Here is a 21,449-nt window from a genome sequence, read left to right as displayed (position 1 = left end):
CCAAGCTTTGAACTGCACGAGACGGAGACATCAGATAAATCAGAGAATGGCTGATTTCTTTGGAATGTTTCACACAGAAAAACACAAAAAGTGACTGAATGAAAAATATTGTCTGTGTTTTCATGAGAAGGACAATGAACCATAAATCAGAATCACTTTCATGTGCACGAATTTTCTCTTGTTGACACATTATGAGCAGCAAACATGGAGACTTACAGTAATTATTTTGTTGTCACATGCTCCATATACTGTCCATCTATCTGCGATTCTGTCTGTATACACCAACACAGTGTTGTGTCCTTGCTGCTACAACAGTGCTCACATTCAGCATTTTAACTTCCTCCACCTTCCCATTCTCTCTTTCCAGACTAGCATTTAGATTTCAGAGTTATCTTTTGATTCATGTTCAGGTGTTGTATATCTCAGGCTTTGTGAGCTTATGAACATCTCTCCATTTCAGCATTGTGAAGTTGCCTGAGATTTGGCAAATCTTTTTAAATGCCACATAATAACCCCATTTGATGAGCAGTGTGATCTGGTTATATTTGATCCTAAATTCAAGGCAAAGCAAATGAGTGAATTAAAATTCACCTTTTTGGGCTGAAGTAAATCAGTGACATATCTAGAGAGCCCATCCTAGTAGTCAGTGTCTGAAAATAGAGTTCTATGGACAAGTCTAAAGTATTTTCACCTTTCTTGGAGATTTATTTTACTAAATTGTAACTGTTCTAGTAATACACCAGTTAAAATGCAGCTTCTAGTAATACACCAGTTTAAAATGCAGCCCATTGGAGGAAATTCCCAAATCCCTCAGTTTGTTTGCTTAGAGAACAACATGAAGAAGTGTAGAACAACAGATGTATTTATTTTTTTGAGACTTTGAAGTTTCTAAAATTAGAGACGTGGGACTACAACACAGAAATTAATCTTTTGCTGTTGTTCTGTTTAGTAAAAACATCTGAATCACTAAAAAACATTTTAGCTGCCACCTTCTCCAGAGTCAAACAGAAATGAGACAGGGAAACTAATTTATACCTGTAGTGCCACATGTAGCACCTGTCTTTACTTAGCAGCAAATAAGAGGAAGTTAAGAGGGATTTAGCTTTGTTGTGTCTGTTTGGTGATAATGTGTTTAACCCTTACATAGTGTTCATATTCTGACTCATAATTAGTCTGTACACCAATTCAAATTCATACATTCCCCATCAGTCATTAATTAATGTTTGATTAATCAACAAACCACAATCACCATTTTATAGTCCAGGAGAATATTTTATAGAATATGAAGAATACAACAACATTTGAATGCTTCCTGTTTAAAAAGCTAAAAATCCAAATGGCCAACTCATTCTGAAACATTACTCACAGGGTTTAAATCTGCATCATATTGTTAATTTATACAGAGTCCAGTCAGTGCGCTTGCTCAGAGAATCTCCAAAGTGCTGCAGTTATACAAAGACAACAAGCCCAGTGAAGATCATCACTTTTGCACACTTATACAGTAGACAGTCTGTAGAAATGAATTGTGTTTTCTTGTAGTGTTTTTTATCCTGCATGTGCCATACCTCCCATTTTATTCAAAGCGTCATTAGTTTGTGTTTTATGCAATGTATTATATTTGTTTTATTCCATTTCCTGTCATTTTATTCTATACTTTGTCTTCCTTTGTTGACTCTTATGTTATGTAGAGCTAAGGTTCGACAGCTTTCCCTTCCTGCCATTTACCACCTGATTTCCACACCTAACTGGTCACCTGTGTTTCATTTCCGAATCACCCAGTAACGGCCTCAGTCACCACCTGAGCACACCTGCCCCTCATTTCCCCAATCACTCAGTTGTGTGCTCTCTTACCACTGTCCTCTGCCAGATCAGTGTTGCTGTGTGCTTTTGTGTTCTCCCGTAGCAATTTACACACACCTCTTTAGCAGCAGAGAAAGTTTATAGTCTATCAAGGGAGATGAAATAAATCCAGCATGGAGCAATGATTCCGATCCAAAAATTTAATTTATTGAGGCTAAATACAATTATGATTTAAGTTGTTTCCTCAAAAGTAGGTGATATACTGTAGTAGGTGGCCCTAATAAGTCTGTCTTATATTGAAAGTCTCACCTTTTACTATATGAAGTTGTATTGTTGTTATTGTCTTTGAATATACTTTTCTTTTACTTCTGGTTTTATTTCTATTTTTGATTTTACAGTTTGTTTGTTTTCCCCTTTTTAGTGCTCTATAAATAAGGTTTATTATTATGGCTTTTGTTTCCTGGTTCTTAGTTTTTTCGATGTTTTGATGTATTGATTTGAGACTATGTGACTGTTTTCTCAGATATATATATAAGTTTTATACAATCAATATCTAGAATATCTATGTGTTTAAAAACTGAAGTGTGTCACATGTTCTGTTTGCACTGAGGAAGGTCAGTGGGATTGAAACATTAATCCCCCTAACAAACTTTAAAAAATATATATTTTGTGATCACAATTGATATATTCTTGATTTTATGAATTGATAAAGGCCATAGTTCATGCTTTATCACTGTATACAACACATTTTAAATAAAAAACACCATCTGCACAGTTAAAATATATCACATGAAAATATATCACCCGTTATATTAAAACAGATTTATTAACCCTCTGTGGTACGACGTTGCCATTTGACAACGAACCCATTTTAAGCCTTCTACACATAGACAATACATCCCCAGTTATGATGCAATGCATTAAAATATAAGTGGGGTTCTAAGTAAACCAATTGCAGTGTTTAAATTTGTCACATGACTTCCTGGAGGCCATTTTGAAACCCTTTTCTGCAGACGTCATCACAGGAAGGAACCTTGCCATTTTCCTCCTCAAAAATCATCAAAAAAAGTGATTTATTGACATTTTTCAACAGGGAAAAATATATATATATTTGATAATAGGTGAGTTAAGTTCATTATTTTGTAGTTTATTGCACTGTACTTGCTCATTAAATAATATAAAATTGTTAAAATGTGTATGTTGCTATATGGCAACACTGTACCATTATGAATTGCTAGCCTGGCATGTTGATAACATTTTGTATTTAGTTATAGGCCTACAATGTTCAAAAGCATATTGTAAACTTTATGGACTCAGGCTCCACAACCATGTAATCATTTAGTTATTTTTTCAGTTCCATCAATTTGACAGATACACATTTGACTGTTAGTTTTAGTAAAGTTAATACCAATTGCATTGGTGTACACTGATCAGGGCCGGTGTGTCAGATCAACTGGTGGCTGAATTAACTGGTGATAGCGGCAGATGTTACGTAGGCGTGGCCTTTCAGGACCCCTAGTCAAGCAACCAGGAAATAAACAATCCGCCTATTGGGGCCACCATCTTGGACAGGTCACCCGCTCCACTCAGTGCAATCTTTTTGGCAGGCGCAATGAATTGTCAGTGCATTTAATCAACCATAACTCCCTATATACTTAACTGATTGTCACGCGGGTTTTTTTTGCTGCAAACGTCATACATGTAGCTATGATACAGGACATATGGTTTGGCGTATATTAATATTCATAGTGGGCTTAACAGTAATAGAATATTCTAGTATGTGATATATGATAGGTATTTGCAATATATAATAATAACTGTTTATATAGCACCTTTCAAAAACAAAGTGCTTTGACAGACAAGCGAAAGCATTACAATAAAAAAAACAAGACACAGAGGTAACAAGACTGGCATTGACAAGATGAGAGTAGAGGACAATGGAATACACAGTATATATATATATATACACACATACACACACACATATATATATATACACATATATACATATATATACACACACATACACATATATATATATATATATATATATATATATATATATATACACATACATACATATATATACACATACATACACACACACATATATATATATATATACACACATATATATATATATATATATATATATATATACACAGATCGATAGATTAGTAGATAGAGATTGATATATACGCCGCTTAGTGCCCAGGCATCTTGCTGCTTTGGTTTGTTTACGGGTAGGATGACCGGTTCAAGATTGCGGCCGCATTTCTTGTGCCCCAGCAGCCAATGCGGCGTTTACTCTTTATTCTGTCTATGTCCATTACTCCCACATGAATGGCTCGATCTCTCCCTAGACGTCTCAGCAAGAAAGTACCATGTCTCTCCACCCTGAAGGCACATTCATTGTCCAATCACATAAAAACCACAGTCTGATTCCCACTCCTGGCTTCCCAACTGAATAAACCATGGCGACGAGGAGGAAGGAGTGAGGACATACCACAATTAAACCTGGATGCAGTCAAAATAACAAATTATTGTAGCTACTAAATGCTATGAGCTATATGTAGCCTTACAACATATTCTTGCAATACTGGTTGAACCTACAATCTTTCAATAACAAAAGACAGCACATATGTAATAGACATTGCAATACCAGACAAGGTCAGTATGTAAGGCGTCATGTCCTGTGAGTGACCCATTACTGTGACTGTAGGAATGATAACAATGACAATTATTTCTCGTTCGAAAAGATTTATTGGCAGGCCTTATTGGCAGGCCTTATTGGCACGCCTTACACAAATAATCTTCATCCTCTGGTGGATGGTGCACACATATAGTGTGGTACCAAAGTCCACAAGTTGTGCACTCAATCTGAAAGGAAAAAACAACCTCAGATCAGTGTCAAACATTTCCAGGGCCAGTCACTCATCCAGATAAGGATGTATAATGAACCTCAGACAATACTACATGCATTAAAAAGTGTGAAAATGATTGTGGTTGTAAATCTTAGCTGTGGAGTCGGTGTGTTCCGTCAGCTGCACCAGTGTCCTCATAAAAGGTAGAAAGAGCAAGTTAGGTGAACTAAGCTATACATCTTGAATAGCTGTGACTGACTGTTCACCCGTGATGCTGAGATAACCCATCCAAGGTGGATTCCAATTGTCCAGCGAGACAGCAGTCTCGAGTGCAATGACTCATCTTACCCAATTATCCGTGTCGGCCCCTGAGCTCTCCTCCCCACATGCCCGACACAACTGCGCCAGGTCATCTGAAAATACGGACAATTTACTGAAATACCAGTACAAGCACAACATGTAAGTATACTTCACAGAGTACATTATACCTGTATTATTAATCAACGTAATGGCCATCTCCAGCCGCAACCTGGCCACTCCACCCTCATCCACTGGAAAGTCGACCGTGTGTTGCCCAAGGATTTGCTCTGCAAGCTAAGACGTTTGATTATGTATAAGTGTAATGACTCATGACAATAATGGATTTCTGCAGACATCAAATCATTACCTTGCATATAAATACACCACATGATGTTGTGTCCTGCTGTCTTGGGTGGCTGATGGTGGAGCATGCCCACCTCCCGACAGCAGGACAGTGCCTGCGGACCAGAGCTCTACACAGAAAAGAGATTGGGTTATACTTTGAAAGTCCTAACTGCAGCCCATGTAAGAGCTCTGTCAATTTAAGATCAATTGAAGAATGTGAAACGTAAAGACAACCTCACGTTCAGCCAAATTAATGATTACACATTTGTGGTTAGTCGCTCCCTTTTCATCTAAAATGAAAGAATACAGAAGTCTGCAATTGCCCACAGTGCAGCTGATAGTTCACTCACCGCGTCACAGTCTTGCAGTGCCGTATTTGCTGCTCCGTGGCCCCAAATGGGTCCACAAATAAGGACCTCCGTTCCTTAATATACATGATCTATGGAAATGCAATTAAACCGTCAACCAACTCCTCATACATCAGATGATCCTCTGTTGCATCTACATGTAACTTTCAAGATTACTTACTATCAGTGTCCAATGTCTGTTGTGGCAGACAGCTCCAGCTGCCACATCGTGTTTAGACAGATCCAACTTAAATGAAAATAGTGACATCAATAGGATATACACATCCTAATTCACGAGACAACTATACTGGATGAGTAAAAACAAATCCCACTCACTCTTCTGAAGTGTCTGTGGGTTTCCTGCCAGACCGCAGTCATCGTGTAGGCATCTACAATGGCTGCCCCTGTGCTGTTCCCCACATTCGCTAAATACGAATTGACAATCTAAGAGCACAAGGGTGACATGGAATTTGCCCTTGTAGCAATATGTAGCAAAATGGAAATAGACCATAATACATTTACAAGATAAATAGTACCTCACTCTCCAACTCCTGTCCTGGGGCCAGGTCCATCAGGTTTTCGGAATATACCTTATATGGCCCAATCCGGCACCATAATGTCTCCCTCCTCCTCCCTGCCCATATGTCTCTGATTACTGTAAAATGAACAACAAAATAAATGTCAGTGATTGTGAAATGCATTATTCAGGGTGCACATTGGGGCAGTGTACTCCCCAAGTTCTGGTTTGGAGGGTCCTGGACATGTGGCTGTGGTGTCTGTTCGTGTGGTGTCTGTTTGTGTGGTGTCTGTTTGAAAGTCAGCCAGAGGAGAAGGATCCACCACTTTTTTCAATTTGGCGGGGATCCTCTCCTCTGGCTTGAAATAATGTGTTAGGTGGTCAATGTTAATTTTCTTTGCAACTCTACCATCATCCCCCATTAGGTCTGCACTCTTCCCCTCCAGCCTGGTAATTTTTACCGGCCCAAGCATGGATGAGGACAGTTTGCCCCCTTTCCTCTGCTCCTCCTCCGAACATTTTTGCGCAAGACAAGGCCCCCCACCGCAAAGTTGTCCTCCTGTCCACTTTCCCGTTTCCTTTTGCGGACCTTGTCTTGGCTTTTTTGGATATTTTGCATGACCTCCCTGTAGGTCCCCTCTTGTTCTGTCAGCCCTTTGGGGATCTCTTCCCTCTGCACTAATGCCATGACCTGGTCTTCCGTTACCTGTCACAAGTCACAGTTGACATACAGACAACATAAGTGGAATAAAAGACTTCACATTTTCCAAAACAGATATTCGAGAATCTTACTTCATCGTCCTTTGGCACCTCGGATGGATACCTCGCCTCCCTCCCGAACATCAAATAATAGGGACTGAATTGAGTAATGAGCTGCTTCTTGGTCCTCAGTGCGAACATGGTTGGGGGAAGGAAGTCGTCCCACCGTTCCGGGTGATCCCCAACCATTTTGTTGAGTGTCCTTCAAAAACACAACACAATTCAAGTACAGGTATTTCTTCAGATAATGACAAATGTATACGTGTCCTGTAATGAGTTACAATTCAGTCACATGTGAAACACATTTATACCTCTGTATTGTGCCATTTAGTTTCTCCACAAGGCCATTGGTCTGTGGATGGTATGGCGCACACAGACTCCTCTCAATTCCCAGACTTTCACAGAGACCATAGTTGAGCTTGAAATAATTTGTTACACAAGAATGTAAGTAGTACAGTATTCAGCACAGCAGCAATTACATATTGGGGATTACTTTAGCATTACTAAACATTACCTTGTTACAAAACTCAGAGCCCTGATCTGTTAGCAGTCTTTTAGGTGCACCAAATTTGTAAAAGAAATCGAGAATACAACTGGTGACCTCTTCTGCTGTTTTACTCTTCAGTGGGTAGGCCTCTGCCCATTTCGTGAAATAATCCACAATGACACATATGTATTGGTTGCCACCATGTGTCTGTGTTAGTTTACCCACCGAATCCATGCCTACTAGCTCCAGGGGCTCTGTAACCTGGAAGACAAAACAAATCAAAGTAAGACATTAGCATTTCAGCAGCTTCTCACTGTAGATGCCAACATTTCCTCTACCTGTATTGGCTCATACTCCGTCTTTTCTTTGATAACGGCCCTCTTGGCCTGGCACTCTGGACACTGAGCAATCTAAAACAGACAAGCAAAATGCATGACAACCTTATTAGTGTACAGTAGTCACCATGTTGGAAACTACAAGTAGACATCTAAGCAGTGCCAGCAGGTATTATCAGCACACATTCCCAGGACAGCAGCAGAACATTGGTTCAGTGTTACACTCAGACAGGCCTTCTACACTGAAGAAAGATATAAACGCAACACTTTTGTTTCTGCTCCCAGAATAGGTGTTTTGTGTATATGGACAATGTTTTAGATCTTTGAGTGGAGCTCATGAAAAATGGGAGCAAAAAAAAAGTATTGCGTTTATATTTTTAGTTCAGTGTATGTTTGCAGGGCTACACACTACATGCCTCTGTGCTCCATTCAATGAAATGGCATTCTCAATATACCTACTCACCCACTTACGAATGTCCTCCTGTATGCCAGGCCAATAGTACCGGGAGATGATGGCACTCTGGGTCTTGTCTACACCAAAGTGCCCACCAATACTGCTACAGTGGAACTCCACGATGACGGAGTTTGCCTCCTCTGCCGTGGTTATCACCTTTGCAACGTGTTCTGAGCGTTTTTTTCTGCGTCTGCAAATGTAATGCAGCTCTCCATCTGGTGATTCAGTTTAATGATGTTAAGAGTTATTGGGAGTTGTACCATAGCAGTTGATGATGGTTTTGTCAATACCATATGGCATGCATGCACTGTAAAATGTTACCAGGATTTTACAATATTTAACTGTAATATTTCACAATAAATTACTGTATTATTACTTTACAGGCTTTAACTGTAATAATCACAATATAATACTGTAATTTAGTATTTACAGTAAATTACTGTGAAACAGGTGCAGTAAATTACTGTGAAATATTTACAATAAATTACTGTAAAATTACTGTGAAAGTAATGCAACTAGTAGCCAGTAATTTACTGTAAATTTACGGTGAAAAAATGTACAGTGTGCTTACCCTTAATAATGAAGTTGTCAGCTCTTCTTTTTATTACATACCGCTGTTTGCTGGTTATGCCCTCTGGATAACGGTCATGGATTTTGACATCCATGAGATGTTTTGCCATTTCTGGCTCCATTGTCACCCGTCTCACCTGTCTCCACCTGTCCTCACCACTAAATACTCGCTGTCTAATCGCTGTCTACTCGCTGTCTAATCGCTGTTTAATCTCCTCACAAACCCACAAAGTTGTCCCATTTGGATGGGACTTATATACTTTCAAGCCCCCCCCTTCACACCTGTACGTCGTTTCGACATCGGCACTGGTGAAGTTGATCAAGTCAGTGCCCCATCTAATTACTTGTACAGTACCTTTTGATTACCTCGCTAAGGAAGAAATACCATTTCTGAGACATAATAATGCAAGAGTAGGATTTTACTGTTGTAGTGGGTTTTGAAGTGATTTATATAGGACTGCAACTACTCTGAAATCTGGGGTAATACTTACAAAAGTACCTTACAAAAGATATGCACATTGCAAAACAGAGCAGTAAGGATAATTAATCATGCTGGGAGTGGGAGTTTTTTGAGTTTGGGATGTTCTAGGAGGCTAGTTTGAGTATGCCTTGATTTTTGTTGATTGTTTTGTTGTGTTTATTTATGTCTTTTATTTGTTGTCATTGTTTTGTATTTTATTTTATTTGTTGTATTTCATTTTATGATGATGTGAAGAGGGGACAGGACTAGATAAGCTTCCTTCTTCCTCCAGTTCCCTCTCGAACATTATTATTTTGTGTTCTGATATTTTATTTTGATGGTTTTCGATGGATTTGTTATTCTTCAAGATGAAACCCAACAATACAATAAACAAACAACTAATGATTACTTTCATTATAGTTCCATTCAATGCCTTAACTGCTATATTAACGTAGTTTCTTCATGACTGTTATGAGGTGGCTATTGCAGGTCAGGCGCAATGGAATATGAAGAGCAGAATGCAGAGTATAGAGCACAGACATGAAAGACTATATATTATGATGTGTCCCTGATAGTTTCAGCAATGAAGGCAGCTCAACGGAAGATAACGTCACAATAACGATACTTGATAGGAGCAGTAACTTTATTTCATAGACAACCGCAGGTCCATACCACTGAAATGAACATGACACATGTGACTGACAACAACATTTTGTTGACGGTTTATCGCTAATGGTCGCTAATGGATTAACTTGCTAACTGATGTGACATTGTCGATGTGTTGAGGGAGAGTGCCTATGACCTTTAATATAACACATGTTGGATGGTGGGTAACATTACAGATGTTGTGTCACCAGTTAATCTAGATGATACACTGTCACAAATTAACACAGCTAACAGCTAACTCCACACTACGTTCGTGTTCAATTCATAGGCTATATGACAGAGGAACTGTTCTCTAATCGACTTCACATCAGATTGATGACGGATTATGAGAGTGGCAACATAGACATTTTGTAGTGGAGCTGAATTAACTGGAGTATCACCAGTTAATTCAGTGGCTGAATTAACTGGTGATAGCGGCAGATGGCTGAATTAACTGGTGATAGCCGCAGATGTTTCGTAGGCGTGACTTATGAGGACCCCATGTCGACTAACCAGGAAATAAACATTTCAATTACTTCGCCTCTCTACCATATTCAGTAGTCGGTGTCTTTTGAGACTTTACTAATGTTACAGACACAGTATTCTGGAACATTGATGTATGTGTCAACTAAAATACATATAAATACTAGACCCCTCACTACGAACATTTCATTCGCTCTCTGGTCGTTTAAAAACAACACGTGTGGGAATCAAACCACCGTTCACTATAACTATCCATGTATGAACCGGTGTCAACACTGTTACGCCACGAAGACATCAAAGACAGAGAGGAAATAGTCACATAAAGAGTGAACCGTAACAAATCCAGATCTAAAACGAGAGTGCATCGTGATATTTCTTAATGCAACCATTTGATATAAAGCAGTCCAATATTTTTTTTAAATAGGCTACTGGCTGGCTTTTTCACATTGCATTATTTACTGCATCCAAAAGCTAATCTTTAAAAATGGGCAACACGCCAGCTGTGGTGTAGAAAACACATAAATGGAGTCTGAATTAACTGGTGATACTCCGCTGCATGATGTGCTGAATAGTGTTAAGAATATTGTTGTAATTGGAGATATAAATGTGTGCAGCTTTTATATAAAATATAATCAATGCTATACACATGGAACAAGTTATTCTGGGTAAATCACGCTTTGCCACAGCTGACTCCACGCTGCTTTCGTGTTGGGTGTGCACATACTCGAGACTGTTTGTTATACACTGTTAGACAGTATCAACAGTTTTGACTTGACATCAGATTAATAATGATATTTAATACAAAATATGACACCGAAAACAAGAACATTTTATTAGAGATTTATTGATGTTAAATCGATGAATCTACTCCCATCGTTACTCCCACTTTTTTATTACTGGATCTGTTGGACTGGCACTATAGACACTGAGCAGTTAACACCAAACAAAACATGATTTCAGCATTATGACAGATGAATTAGCGCAACAGAATCAATGCTGAAGATTAATAGTAATTGTTCGGCCTTTCAACATACAGTATCAGCAGGCATTATCAGTACGAAATCGCACAGCGTGGCTGCACAAAATTGGTCACAGTTACATCCACAGATAAACTTACAACAAACACTCAGAGTTGTGTCCTGTTGACCAAATGTATATGGGCTGTTGTACCCCTGTAGTGATTTTAGCTTTCCAGACCTGCACGTACAATTTATTCAATTTCTGTGGCTGTTTGTAAACATCAAATCAACAGTCACGTCTTTTGATTAACAGGTGTGCTGAATTGCTTGAAATATCACTGTGATGAGAGATAAATGCCTACATAGCCTTTCATATAACACATGTTTGATGGTAAATAACATTACAGATGTTGTGTCACAAGTTAATCTGGGCGTTACGCTATCGCAATTTAACACGGCTAACAGCTAACTCCACACCACGTTCGTGCGAAACACATACATACCTCAGTCAACGTTTCATTTATAGGCTGAGGGACAGTAGAAGCAATTCTTAGGTCGACTTCACATTAGATTCATGACGGAATATGAGATTGACAACAGGAACATTTTTAACTGATTTAATGCTAGTGATGTTAACAGTATTTTGACCAGGCATCGACACAGTCACCTATCACCAGTTAATTCAGCCACCAGTTAATCTGACACACCGGCCCAAGGCATAAACGAACTAAACAGCTGCTTAGGGCCCCGTGACCACTAGGGGGCCCCAAGAGCAGAGCAATTGACTTAAAAAAGAAAGAAGTAATTAATAGTTTTTTCCATGCGTGAGTGGTGATGATTCATATATTATCAAATGTGCGTTTTTGTACAAAAAAACAACAATAATATTATGTTAGCAGAGAGGCAGTAGGAAACTACTTCCTACTGCCTCTCTGCTCGAAATGTCAGAGCTGCGCTAGCAACGTGTGCAGTGCGCACTGAGCATCCAGGAGCTAGGAGCAGGTGAATAATGTTGCAAAAAAGGATCTACCCTTCAGGGCCAGAAAAAAGAAAAAGGAAGAGGAGGAAAAACAACAAGATAAAGGTATGTCTTGGTAATGTAACATTTGGTGTCAAGGAGATTTTGAAAAGTTTCCTCAAATTAGGAAAGTCCCTAATTATTGTTGATATTTTGTTCCAACTACGTTAGCCTATAATAGCAAATTAGCTAGCTAACGTTTTTGTGTTTGTGTAATACTTTGAATAAGTTGATTCTCAGTTTTATTCTCAGTCGCTTTTTGGCATCAAAACAACGTTTTTGATAACAACGTTTAATAGCAAATGTTTAATAACTAACGTTAATTACAAACGCAGTGACGTTTGCTAACAATATGGTTTTGCATTAATGAATTAACTTAGTTAACTTATAAATTGAGGTATGTTGTTTGCAATTGTTTGCTGCAGAGCACAGTAATTTATGTGAGTAAATAAACATATTCCTTTTACATCAACTCCCTATTATGCTCCTACGTTATATGAAACTTTCCCAGGACCACTGTTAAAGTATTTTGGAAGAGGCACTGACTCAGCCCAGGAGCAACCCACCTCCTCAGGAGCAGCCAAGGCTGATGAATCAGGAGATCGAAAAACTGTCACCATATATATTTAATTTCTAGTCAAATTATCTCATTAAGATGTAACAATATAAGATATAATTATATGACAAGGGACATGTTTTTCATCTCAGGTCCATCTCTATCCTCTGCTCCATCCATTGTGCCCACTGTACCTGGTAAGTTAACAACAAAACAGCCTTTAATTGCTCAGTGCACTGCAGAACATACTGAGATGAATATTGTTTTTAATATAAGATATAAGATATAATCATATGACAAGGGACATGTTTTTAGACAAATGCATATTATTTCAAAACTTCTCAAGCCATTTTCAGTTGTTCCACTGGCAGTTTGTTTTCTTATTACAAACTATAGCTGTACTTTTTTATTTAGAAAATAAGATGCATAATTTTCAAGTGTAATATGACTATAACATGGCTAGCTTTTGTTGTTGTTTTTTTTATCTCAGGTCCATCTCTATCCTCTGCTCCATCCACTGTCCATTCTGTGTCTTCTGCAACCTCAGCTGTACCTGGTAAGTTAACAATAAAACAGCCTTTATAATTGCTCAGTGTACTGCAGAATATTCTGAGATGAATAATTTTGTCCAAAAATATTAATTTAATTTCCCTATAGGTCCTTCATCTTTGGTCATCGACATTGATGTTTCATCTACTTCTTCAGTGTCCAGTTAGCAACAGGGATCAGCAGCTCTGCCAGTAGACCCAGCTGAGTGTCCCTCTTTCCTGTCAGACTACTTTATATTTTATTTATAAACCATTTGTGTTTCCTTGTTTCAGGTGCCTCTGTTGATTTACATCATTATTTAAGTATTTGTCTGATATTTTTTTAATTAATTGTATTTAATACTGTCTGTTTTTGTACATTTGCTGTTGCAGTTTATTTAAAACAAAAAATAATAAAGCAGATTGTGTTTACAGGAAATTATTGGTTTATTTTGTTACTTTTAGTTGGCCTAGATGACATTCAGTATCCCACTTAGTACTATATCAATTTGAATATTAAGTGTAAATCAACCCCAGGCTGCTCTTGTAGCTGAATTTGCTACCATTTCAGATTAAAAACCATATATTGGTAAAATATGCCGGGCAGCTCTTTGAGGTTTTATGTATTGATTCTCTGTGTGGCCAGTAGGGGGAGTTGCTGACTTTGCTTAATATTAATTGAAAGATTTTTCTGTAAATTTGCAAATCTGGTGTCTGTTTCCATGGCATTAATCACTTTGGATTACAATCTAACTACAACAAAAAGTTCTCACATTTAGTTTTACAAATGTAATCATAATGACGGAGTAGAATAAATACAATACGTTTATAGTAGGTGTGTGAATGATCAATAATCATTATTATTGGCAGTAATAGAGGGCCCCAAAATCAAATTTTGCTTAGGGCCCCACGGAGGCTTGGGCCGGCCCTGACACTGATCTTCTATAGTCTACTATAATAATGCACTTTGAGTCCTTTCCGCATTGCATGTGATGATCTTTCTTCCATTTACAGAATGAATGCAACAATTTTTTATGGTCCCTCACGCAAGAAAGCAGAACGGGCCCTCCCAGTAGATAGTAGTGAGGATGAAATAGGCTTCAGTGATGAAGAAAATGAGGAGCTGCTAACACAGCAAGAGAGTGAGAGTGATGAGGACAGTGAGGACAGTGGAGACAGGGAGAACAGTGAGGGTGAAAGTGCAGTGACAGGTATTACCAATAAGAGAGTGTAAAATGCATTGCTTTTTTTCCCCAGCCTCTATGTATTGCATTACACTGGTAGTTTTATAACATACTAAGGATATTTGCTTGTTTTCTAGGTCCACCTCCTCAAAAGATTTGAATTAAACAATGAAAAATGTCTTTTTAAATAGTTTTCATTCATTTCATAGTTTGCATTCTTAACTGTTTAGGCTGTTTAGGCTATAACATGAGTTCATGAGTTTTTAAATAAATGTTATTGCAACAAACCCTAAAAACTTCTAAAAATAATATTTTTTATAAGACAAAAAAACACAACATTTTATTTACCAACTGGTATCATAATGCGTACCATAGAGGGTTGAATAACTTGGGATTCATCCAAATTAAATGAGGGTTAGGAAATCACAATCGAAGGAATTAAACATGTCTGACAGTGAGAGGATATTTTTATTCATGTTTACCTTTTTTCTGTACCAACCAAGCCTCCTTAACATGTTGGCTAAAAAAAATTAATCTGAGTTCATTTGTATTTCACAGCAATTTGTCTGCCTTGTTTTGGAAAGCAGCGATGCATCTCCTCCAGACTGATTCAACTTTGTTTTACCTTTTCCCACCACTTAATTTTAAATCATTATCTAACAATCAATTTCAACTCTTTGTTTGTGCCGCTCCTTGCTCTCAACTACACACTCATCTGCTCGGCGTTGTTTCGCTTGAAAAGCTGGGAAAGGAGATCTCTGGGGATTCACCTGTGGAAGGAAAAACAACACTCAGGTTTTGCTGTGGGCTCTTCATGTTCAGTCACGGTACAGCTGATTACACACCTACACAGTAAAGCAGCTTGTTACATCAACCTCCACCACCGTGACTCCTTGATTAACGGCCTGCTGGGGTTTCATTGTTTTCAGCTCTCGTCTCTGAGGTTTTGGTAAGAATTGGCACAGCTCAACACTCCTCGGGGCTTTAACAGCTCTAAAAACTATTTTATATGAACAGAAAATTGACTGAAAGATCAAAAATATTGAGTTTCTAGAAAGTTCTGTGTATAAAAACCACAAGGGATTTTTACTTGTCTCAAAGTAAAATTCTGTACAGAGTAGAGAAACTCAATCTCTAAATCATCCAGTATGAAAATCAAGGCATTCTTCTTTCTGTGTCTTTCTGACACACACACATTTTTCCACAGAGAGTATCCTCTGTGCAACTGGTTCTGTTTTAAAAAGAGAGGTTCACAGTTTTTCATGTCAAATAAATGTCAGGGGGCCATATGAACACTGAAACAGGTTTTTTTTCTCTCTCGCTGTAATCATTCCTCCTGTTCATACTGAATATGAGATTAAATGTGCTTATAATTGAATTGCAAATTTTAGAAGCAACATGACATATAAAGTCAATAGAAAGATGGAAGTAGACACAAATTCACAGCACGAACTGAAATGAAGACCTGTCCCATGAGTTAAGTGTTTCAACTTAAGTGGAAAAATTCACGAATATCCCAGGACCAACGTCCTTATAAGTAAAAAAAAAAAAAAAAATTATAGTGTACAGCACCAGCATCCAAAACAACCCATAGGAACATTTTCTAATGTGCCACTTCAGTCGTTGCTTTGAAAAACCATTACAAATGAAAATATCTTTTATGATGTTGCAACACTGGTTAAGGTCTGGTTAAAATTTGGAAAAAGGGAATACAGAACTAAAAAGACTGTGAATTTGAAGGATGTTGACTTCATTTGACTAATTTCATCTTCTTTATCTTAAACTAAATTATCTTCAAAATTATTTAAATACATTTTGCACAGAACGAGGACTGTGAATTTTGTCCCCCATCACTTACATTGAGAATGCATTTTATCTTCTAATGGCCAGTATGAACAGGGGGAATGATTACAACAAGAAAAATATGTCCGTGTTCATTTTGGGGGCCTGAATATTGTTGTTTTTTTTGTTTTTTTAAATTAAGAACCTATTCTGTAAGTTACAATACAATTTGTTCCAGCTTCCTCCGTGAGTGAAAATGAGAATTAACTGGTAGTCCACAGAGGAATTAATTACTTTCATAACCTCCAGTGACAAATGGACACACTTGCACATGCAGACTGGTTAATTTCTGCCTCCTCTGATGCATAAAAACCAGCAAAAACACCAGAGCATGTTAGGGTTAATACTCCTGTCACTTGCCCTGATCATTGGCCCCTAGGCATTACGCTGTGGCTGCATACTAGTATACTGCATACTAGTCTTTAGGATCTGTCAAATGCAGAGGCTCAGTTTTGTTTCAATGTATGCAAGTCCTGATAAATAAAGTAATCTTAACCTCTAAATCTAATTACAGAGAAATAGTTTCACACAAAACTGAAAGAAAAACACCTGCAGTCATAATGAGATCTGATCCATATTCATTTCAACATCATTTGTGATGTTTATTCCCGCTCGCTGCTGTCGGAGATTGGTGACTGTTTTCATCATGTGTGACGAGTCATTCCATTACTTGTATATTATATCTGAGCAGGCCTGCTGTCTATAGAAAACACTTCATTCTGACACAGTGTTTTGACATTTGATTTATTCATTTTAATATCTTGTCCAGCAGGTTGCATTATGGTCATTCAGCTTATGTGCTGCGGGCAAACCTCACTGTCTGGATGGTTGTTTTCATTATATTTATAGAGTCCAAGCATCAGATCACTCTGTAACATCTGCTGCTACTGCTTTTTAGCCATGGTTGTGGCATTGCTCTGTGGATGGCAATGTCAGCTTGTCAGTGTATTTTAACAACTATTGAAGGGATGGTCATGAAATCTTGAAAGGATTAGACGGACTGACTTTGGCGACCCTTTGACTTTCACTCTAGTGCCATCATTAGGTTGACATTTGTGACTGAGAGTGAAGTACCTTGACATTTGCTACAGATATTAAAGGGCACTAAGAAGAAAACCTCTAATTACTTTAGTGATCCTCTTTCGCTGCACCACTCAAACTTTTCAGATATTTAATTAAATATCTCAAAATCTACTTGATGCATTCTAACCAAATTGTGCATTTATTCATAGTTCCCAGACAATGTGTTTGATATCAGTGATCCCCTGACATTTTCACCAGCACCACCAATAGGTTGACATTTTTGTTTTTATCGAAATATAGCCAGTTGGATAAATTGGTGTGTCAGATATTAATGGTTCCTAGATCATGACTTGTAAAAATGTTGAATACATGACTTTTCATCCAGTCTTAGTCCTGTTCAGTTTATCTCCATCACTCTGCTCTTTAATACCCAACATACGGCTGAGCAAATGTTTCCCTCTTGTGTCTCTGTCTATTCAGCTCTCTAAGGCAACACAGCAGTTATAGTCTAACACGCACTGTATAAAACCTCTGGTAGATCTTTAGAGCTCACTTAAATCCTCCTCACTCAGAAGCGTCTGTGTTTGTCCACACTGTCGTCGGCTCATTTTTCCATCTGATCCAGACGGCCGGATGAAAGGCAATCGCTCTGCGGCCGGCGGTCTGTGTTTTGAGGTGAGAGGGTTTCATTATGATGATTTCCCAGGAGCCTCACATCTCTTCACTTCACTCCTTGTTGGGTCATTTCTGTTCGACTTCTCAGACCTTCTCATTACTCTGCAGCCCAACACCAAAACATACGGATCAACAAATGATCGTGCGGCTCCATTTATTTCTCTAACAACGCTCCTATAATACATGTTATTTTTCTGCTCTAATACTTCTCTGCTTTGATGTAAATCTATAGTATCATTTGCTTTTATATTCCCCCACTGCTGTAAAACCACCAGCAGCCATTAATCATGAGTCTGAATGTTCAGTGTGTTTGATTCTCATTCAGTCTGCACAGTCTGTCATGGCCTCCTTTTCCCTGAAGGCCGCAGGCTTACAGCTTGTTACTGTGTCAACTCGGTGACCACCCACGACTCCGTCTGCATATCTCCGCCTGGCACCAGAAGGCTCATGGGTAATCTTTCATCACTGTCTGTGAGTAAACAGTAAAAATGTTATTATCCATCATTTGATATGTCGACCTCGCTGGCCAAGACCCCAAATCCACTCCCACTCAGTGTTAATTAACTCACAATCAGAGCAAACACTTGCTGCTGATATAATTAGCTCTCTATTTGGATAAAATGTTTTTAACAAGCTCTTTCCAGGCCTGAAAGCAAGTAAGTGATTAAAGTGTGTTGCAGCTTGTGCACTGTGTACAACAAATCCACTGATACTGATCTACATATGCATGGATTATAGATTTACCTATCCACTTAATGCATCACCATAAGGTAACTACAGCTGTTACAAACTGAGAGCAACTACTGGGTTTATCTTGTAAATTCAGCTCTGGGTCCACAAGCACATAAACATCCAGCTGTGTCCCCCCTCTCTCTCTAATTTATCCACCTCATCCTCTCTTTTCTCTCAGGCTTTGCTGGACCATTGGCCATCCTGGGACAGTTCTTCTCTCCTTACTTTTCTCTCTCTATGTGTGTGTTTTTTTTCCATGTTGTATTTCTGTAATCTTGTTATCTTGGTTTATTCTGTACACACAACATCTATTGTATGTATGTCTGCCCTGGAAGAGGGATTCCTCCTCTGTTGCTCTTCCTGAGGTTTCGTCCATGTTTCTCTCCTTTAAAGGGCTGTATTGCTTTACAGGCTGTAAAACTCTCTGTGGCAAATTCTCTATTTGTGATATTGGGCCACATAAATAAAATTGATTTGACTCGAAAGACGAAAGGAGGAAAAACACTAGGTCAAGATGGAGAGGCTTTGAACCCATGACACTCCGATGCTGCTGTGCAGAAAAAAGATAGGGATACACACCAGATGGACAAAAGGTTGCAGACCTTAAAAAATAATAACATAAATACATTTTCTTATATTAAATAAAGATGGCATTTTAAAATAAAGTGCATTGCAGAAAGCTTTTGATTGTGCTTCTTAAATAAAGTGCTTAGTTTTAGAAAAATAAAAAATAATCCCTTTTTACTTCTAAACAACCTAAAATTAAACCATAAACTTAATTTCACATCTAATAACTTTATAACACATCTCAACACATACTGACTCTTCTCCATGTGTATCTCACTGACAGTCGAGTCTCTCCGCATTTCTGAATGCACGGATTTGATTGGTTGATTAGCGTCAAGCGAGAAGATTGGCTATGCACAGTAGTCTGTGAGTTATTGAGGGCCGCTCCACTTTTACCGTAATAGCTGGAGAAGCTGCGCCTGTTAAAATAGAAACGCCTGTTAGTGACCTCTGATAAAGACAAACCCAAGTGGTAGAGAAATGTAAAACCAGTTCTCAGTTACATGGTATACACAATCTCAATAATATAGCCATAATTGATTAAAGATTAATCACGTGTTTTCTGATGTGTCACCACTGTGGTTAAGGTTTGGTTTGAGTTAAGATAAGTATTAAGTTAACAGTTATGGTCATGGTCATGGTTAAAACAAATCATTTAATTATGCTGCTACATCATGTTTACATAATCAGCAACACATACTTTGATAAAGCACGCTGTGTTGAGATCTGCTTCATTTTGAGGCAAACCCTGTTAAAACACGCCTCTGTCTGCTTCTTATCTTGACTTCCGAAACCCACATTAAATTTCAAGAGAATCTAATCACCGCTTCCAATCTCCTGAGCTCAATGTTTACGTCGGCTGCAGAAAACAGGAAGATTGGGTCTTTGTACTGCTGTGAGTGCAAATGAATCTGAGCAGCCTGAAGTGATCCTAATCAATTCAGCCGAGTGTTTCGTACAAAATGCACTTTGTCATCAGTGCAGAATACGGATCAGCTAAAACAGATAACATGATAATGTTGGTTTTCCTGTGGCAATAAATAAAATCTGTGATTCCTGGAGGAAATGTAGCATGTCAGTACTGATAATGAGTCAACAAATTAATTGTGAAAGCAGGAGTGAAAACATCAGCTTAATTGACCTTCTGCTGTCGGAAACAAGATGTTGTCACCACAAATGTTGTAGACAACTTCCAGTAAGTTGTTCTTCCCCAAAAGCAGAGAAATTTGATTCGGTGTTATCAGCTGTGAAATCACGTTTGACAAAAGCATCAATGGGTAAACACAATTCATCCCTTTCTCATTGTAACACAAGGCTGACAAAAAAAAGCTACTTAGAAGTAGTTTCACAAAAGCTCTGAGACTCTGTTTCCCCCTGACATTGACATGCGTGCCAGGTGATCTGATCACAAGTGGACAGCCGAGACACATTGCTGTTCACACCTGCATCTATTATACGTATCAATCTGACCACACGTGTCCAGATTTTGTTGCTACCTACATCGATTTAGCAAAAAAAGGTCAATACGTACTTTTCTTTGTAATTGTTCTTCGTTTCTTCTCTTTACTTTGTCATTGGTCTACACTTGTTCTGTCTTGTTATCAGCTTGTCAATCAACTGTGAAGTACTTTGAACTACATTAACCTGTATGAAAGGTGCTATGTAAATAAAGTTTGATTGAGGATTGATTAAAAAGATATGTGGTCAAATGTATCCAGACCACCTCTGCAAGTGGTTTGAGTGATCGGATCACAATGCATCATGGTGGTCGTTTACACTTGTATTTAGTGCTGTCCATTTGTCATCAGATCACCGGAGGCACATGTTAAGGCCGAGTGTAAACAGGGTCTTAGAGACACATCAGAAGAGCTCTGTGTTTGGTTCAGGTCTGTAGCCACAGAGCCTCAAAAGGAGACATCACAGGTACTGGATCAGCTCAGTCAGCTCTGTCAGTCGATACTGTTTCAAAGGCTGCCAACAACATTTCAGTTGCTTTACTT

Source organism: Scomber scombrus, chromosome 11 (genome assembly GCF_963691925.1).
Source record: "Scomber scombrus chromosome 11, fScoSco1.1, whole genome shotgun sequence".
NCBI classification, from domain to species: Eukaryota; Metazoa; Chordata; class Actinopteri; order Scombriformes; family Scombridae; genus Scomber; species Scomber scombrus.
The sequence above is the reverse complement of the archived record's forward strand: the minus strand, read 5'-3'. Positions refer to the sequence as shown.